The following is a 6,000-nucleotide window of genomic DNA, read 5'->3' as shown; positions in this document are numbered from 1 at the left end:
CACACCACTTCTAAAAGGTTGCGACCCCTGCTTTGTGAAATCCTTTCCTCATCTGTAAAATGAGTGTACTAATGTTTAAATATAACCGCCTGTGAAATAGGCGATGACTGCAAAGTATTTTATGATCCTGGGGTGAAAGGTGCTATAGAAATGCAAACTATTCCTATTCCTAATTGAAATCATTAGCAACTATGTATTAGCAGTTGGTAAAAACGGTGTTATTACATTTACCCTGGTGAGCAAAGATAATACACTACAGTGATCACCAAAAAGTATACCAAATAAGAAACTTAATTTAAAGGGACAATTAGAAGTATGGTCATGCAGGCAAAAAATGTGTTATGATTAAAATTGTTAAGATGGGGGAGGGCTATCTTCTGGATAGGTTTTTTGTTTAAAGCTACTAATCCCTCTATGATGGCAGGGAACTTGCCAACTTCCTCCCATAGGCTATGCTCTCAGGTTGGAATCTGGAAGCACAGAATAGGGCTAGGGGACGCCAGGCAGCCCAGCACTCATTTCTGTTTCCCACTTCAGCTTTTGCTGCTGTGGCTACTAGGTAGTATAGGTTGAGAGCTCCACTTTTTGTGGGCCAGTTGAGGTGGCCAGTGGGAGCTTGTGTTGTAGTCTCCAGTGGGATCCACTGGTCCTAGGTTAGACTTCCCCACAACCCCCAATTTATGGTGGGACCAGTAGGGTCAGGCAGTGGCATTAAAATTTTAAAAGAAAACAAGCCACCCAAGCAAGCCCCACATATGTGCATGTGAGTATACAGAATACACACACACACACAGAGCCTGGTTTTGTAACCACATGACCTTATTGCTCTTACCCTTGTCCTTTCTCCCAAGGTTCTCCCTAGTCTTTGTTACATGCACTTGTGTCCGATCCATGTAGACTGCAAGCTCTTTGGGGCAGTGAAAGTCTTCTTCTTTGTATAGTGCCTAGCACAAAGGGGCTCTGATCCTGCCTGGGGAACCACTGGGCTCTCATGCAACACACATTATAGTATTAAACAATCACAGTCTAGTGGCTGGATGGCTTTTTCCTGTAGTGGAAACCCTCCCAGCATCAGAGCACCACCTAAAATTTGGAGTGCTAATAAGCCACCATTCTGACCCATGGCTAAATACTTGTGTGTCTCTTTCAATGTCATAGTGGATTTTACACTAACTGTCTCATTGTGATGCAAACATGTCTGGCACAGATTCTCTACTTCAATAAAATATATCAAAAGATGTTTGAGAGGCAGCTATGTTAAAACATTAAACACAGGGATGATACATGCATAGATCCTTTTCCCAACTTAAATAAAGATGCCCTTATAATTATCCATTACATGCATTTCTAAATATCAAACCACGATTCTTAATTTTGCAGTGGTGCTAATGATTTGATAGAAAATCTGGGGTAGTTCAGCTTAAAACATGCCATGCTGCTAGTGTTCTGAAACCTCAGGCTGCTATGAAAGTAAAGAGAAGATAAGGAAATATTCTTTGAGTTCTGTAAGTTTCTAATGAGCATTGTATGGTAAGAATTAGTGGAGTATGACATAAGGAGCAGCCATGTGTCCTAAACAAACAGTTCTTTGTTTGTGGTATATGTACATACTTTAATGAGTTTACTAGGGTGTAAACCTTATTGCTTTTTCCCCCCTTATACCTAATTCTAGGAAACTGATGCAGAGTCTGCTATCTATTAATTTAGATGGAGGGATCAGACCAACAAATGGCAGTGATGGAGAAGGGGCTCCTGATTGTAGTGAATAGAGTATTTGTGAAAGGTGCGAGCTTGACAGTCTTGAAGATTCACTGAAATCCTTTAGCCCCAGAACAGTTATAGCAGAGGCAGACTAGGGATAAGCGACCCCCACACGCCCTTTCCAACATTCCTCACCCCTGACCTAAGAGAAGAGAGGTTAGTCTGTCTTCCCAATGAGTCCTAGCCCTCTGCCGAGTCTGCCAACAAGGGTGCCAATTAATGCTGAACATTGCGTGATTTGTGTGATGTGGATGTCTAGTGATGTTAAAGGGTTCACTGGCGTCTGTGCAAGGTAAACTAATTATGATAAACTTTGAGTCTCAGGATCAGGGTGTTGAATGAGAGTCTGAAGCGAGGAAAGACCATGGCAGTGGAATGTGTGAAGATTCTCCCACTCATGCTCAGAGGGGCAGGTATGCAGAGACTGTGTAGCTGACAGGCTTACAGACTAGATATGAAACAAGAAAAGGAGTACTTGTGGCACCTTAGAGACTAACCAATTTATCTGAGCGTAAGCTTTTGTCTTCTAGCCAGCCACGGCACTTCTCCAAACTGCTCTCTGCTCCAACTCCTTCCCCTGGCTGATTGAAGCAGGGGTTTTTTTAATCAGGTGACTAGCTTCAGGTGCTCTAATTGGCTTCAGGTGCTTTTAATTAATCTATAGAAAGCTTTCTTCCCTCTACAGGGAATAAGGCTTCCTTTCATCCTGGGATTTACATCTCTCTCCTGCTGCCTTCTGGCCATGCTGTATCACAGAACAAAGAGCTTTATGTAAGAAGCTCTGTGTAAGAAGTTTGTCCAATAAAAGGTATTCTCTCACCCACCTTCTCTTTAATATCCTGGGACCGACGTGGCTACAACAACACTGCATACAGCAAATGATAGCTATTTGAATTCATGCATGTCTGCTGACATACCCCTTTCTAACAAGGTAGGGTGACTTCATCACTTGCAATTCTCATTGGGTCCATTGAAATACATCATCTTTTCTTTTTTCATAGATGCGTACTTGTTGCACCTTAGAGACTAACAAATTTATTTGAGCATAAGCTTTCGTGAGCTTTCACGAAAGCTTATGCTCAAATAAATTTGTTAGTCTCTAAGGTGCCACAAGTACTTTTCTTTTTGCGAATACAGACTAACACGGCTGCTACTCTGAAACCTATCATATTTATGCATATACGTGGTAGTTTTACATAACAGGACAATTGTTCTCTTGCCCACGTCTATTCAAGATGACATCATGGGATTACATGACATTATTAGCATGGGAAATTTGATCAAGGCTATTATCTCCAAAGAGACTAAAACTTATCTGAATTATCCCCTTATTCTTCCCTGCTTAGAAGTACTCATTGTTACTACCTTAAAAGAGTTATTTGCCTTTTCTTTTTACATACAATAGGGTCATTAGAGCCACTTGTCCCTTTCTCTACTACACTGTGAAAGTTTCCTTTTGAGCATCATTACATTTCAGGGAAAACTTGGCTCATGTACTGTGTCTAAAGTGACAGCATATAGAGCCCCAGGGCTAGGTTACACTGGGCATCCTAGAGCAGCAGAGGATTGGGAAGGCAGAAAGGTGGTCTCTGGACATGGTGTAATTTGGGGCTCCCTACCATATTACAGAAGGAAATGAATAGTAATTCTTGTCTTTAAAATTTTATTGATAACCAAAACATGAGGTAGTGATAATAGAAAACGTTTTACATGTACTCTGCTAATTAAAAAACGAACAAAAAAAACCCACATTGCTTTCTGGATTTGCAGGCAGCAAAGTCATGAATGACATCTGAAAATTCAATACCCTGAAGCACATCGGGCCCCCTTTCAGCAGACCCAGTTTGCTCATGCGTTAAAACATTATCGATTTGACTCCAAGACTGAAATTCTGCTCTCTGACTTAGCATGACACTCAGTACTTCATTTCCACCGCCAACGCTAGAAGTTGGTGCTGATGTTCTGAACAAGTTTATGTGACAGTTTTTCAGCATTCCTACAAGAATGTCTTGTTTAAGTTGTATACCAGCACCTTGATAGCCCCAAGGAGTGCTTCAGCTACAGGCTGAGCAGATGCAGAATGACAATTGAACATGCTTTTGGTTGTTTGAAGAGTCATTGATGTTGTTTATTTACAAGATTGGACTTCAGTGAGAAAAATATCCCAATGATTATAGCTGCTTGCTGTGTTCTGCAGAATATCTTCGAAGCAAAAGGCGAACAGTTTCCGCGGAGGTGGTGGGCAGAGGTGGAGCAGCTGTCTGCTACAAGGGCTATTAGAAGAGCTTAATGCAGAGCTATACAGCTCTGGGAGGCTGTGAAAGACCATTTTAGTACTGAGTCAGAGTAGTATGTGTTGCTGTAGTGTGTTCTACCTAGCCTTGCTCTTTTGCGGCCCAGTGTGAATCTTGTAGGGATTGCTGTGTAGATAAGAACACCACATTGCGAATGCACCTATTAATATCATTTGTACTGTAAGTTATACATTATGAAAGCCATGGTTGGTGTATGTGAAGTTGTAATTGTCTTTAATGTCCCCCCTATAGTGTAACTGCTGAGTTGTGGGAAAGTCTCCTATTGCTGTGGAAGAAATAAGGCAGCCCTCCCCAGAAATCTTCGGCAGAGGATTGCAGAGTACCTCAATGAAAGTTTCATCGAGATCTCTACAGGGGATCCATGGGACATGCTCGTGCACATAAACTGCTCCATGTGGCCCCCACTGCCAAACTCCAGAAGGGGATGAAAAGCAGATAGCAATGCTACCTCTCTTGGTTGTTTCACTACCTCTTCTAGCACAGGTAAAAATGAGCAAACCACAAAATGTGTCCTATAGGGTTCCATCCCTATAGTTTCAAAGTATACTGCATACTTACCAGAGGTTCCTTCCTCTGCATCAGGCTGGCCCATGCTCAACTATCAAGAGCGACTGGACTGCAGTGGAGTCAAAAAACAGGTCCTGGCTCATGGTGCAGCTAGATCCCCTGGCTGCCTATCCCGCATATTTCTCCTCCTCTTCCACTTTCTCCTCGTCGTTGTTCATGGCAGGGGCGGGTGACTCAGACTCCTTGGAAATATTCATGGTGCTCTTGGGGATGGTGGTGAGGTCTCCTCTGAGGATGGCATGCAGCACTTTGTAAAAGTGGCAGGTCTGCAGCTTGGCACCGGATCAATTGTTGGCCTCCCTGGCTTTCTGGTATGACTGCCACAGCTCCTTGGCTTTCATGCAGCACTGCTGCTGTTCCCTGTTGTAGCCCTTCTCCTGCATCCCCTGAGCAATATGCCCACAGATGTCGATGTTTCTACAGCTGTGCCTGCACAGCCTCTTCTCCCTATAGGCCCGGTCGATCCAATGTGTCCCGTCTACTCCAGGCAGGAGCATGTAGCCGGGATGGTCAGCTGGGTAGTTACACTCAACAGTGGAGAGCTGCTAGGTGTGCTCACCAAGCCAGGCAATGAGGAAAAGGAATTTCAAAAATTTGCGGGGATTTAAAAGGGAGGAGAGGCTTCCTGTCTACCTAACCCCTGGGCAACAGAGCTCACCACAGTGACCAGAGCAGTCAGTGTAGGGCATTGTGGGACATTTGCTGGAGGCCACTAATGGTCAACATAAATAACACAGTGTGTACACTCACTATCGACCAAACTAAGACTGACTCTATGCTGCCTGGGGAGGTGGTGTTACTAAATCCACATAGCAGGGCACTTACATCATCAGGAGCCAAATTTAAGTGAAGACACTTCCACAGCTAGGTTGATAAAAGCTGCCTTGCCTTTGGTTAAATGTTGGACATACTCTCCCCATAGCACTGGGTAAATGAGATTCCCCTCGCCTGTTTGCCAGAAGCTGGGAATGGGCGAAAGGGGATGGATCACTTGATGATTACCTGTTCTGTTCATTCCCTCTGGGGCACCTGGCACTGGCCACTGTCAGAAGACAGGATACTGGGCTAGATGGACCTTTGGTCTGACCAAGTGTGGCCGTTCTTCTGTTCTCTACAACACAAAGGAAGCAGAGTAGGATTCAGCATACCTCCCTCTTCAAACACAATAGGCCAAATTCATCCTTGATATGCAGTGACTCAATGGAATGCCGTGGAATTACAATAGTGATTAATTTAGCCCAAAGATTTTATTATATAAACTTGAGTTTTAGTTACTAACTGCCCATCAGCAGTGTTGTCGTTATTGCTATCAGTAAGACACTCCCTTTAAGCACAGAGTTATTAACCTAGCAATGGG

This window comes from Chelonia mydas, chromosome 2 (assembly GCF_015237465.2).
Source record: "Chelonia mydas isolate rCheMyd1 chromosome 2, rCheMyd1.pri.v2, whole genome shotgun sequence".
NCBI classification, from domain to species: Eukaryota; Metazoa; Chordata; order Testudines; family Cheloniidae; genus Chelonia; species Chelonia mydas.
This window is presented reverse-complemented; position numbering follows the sequence as displayed.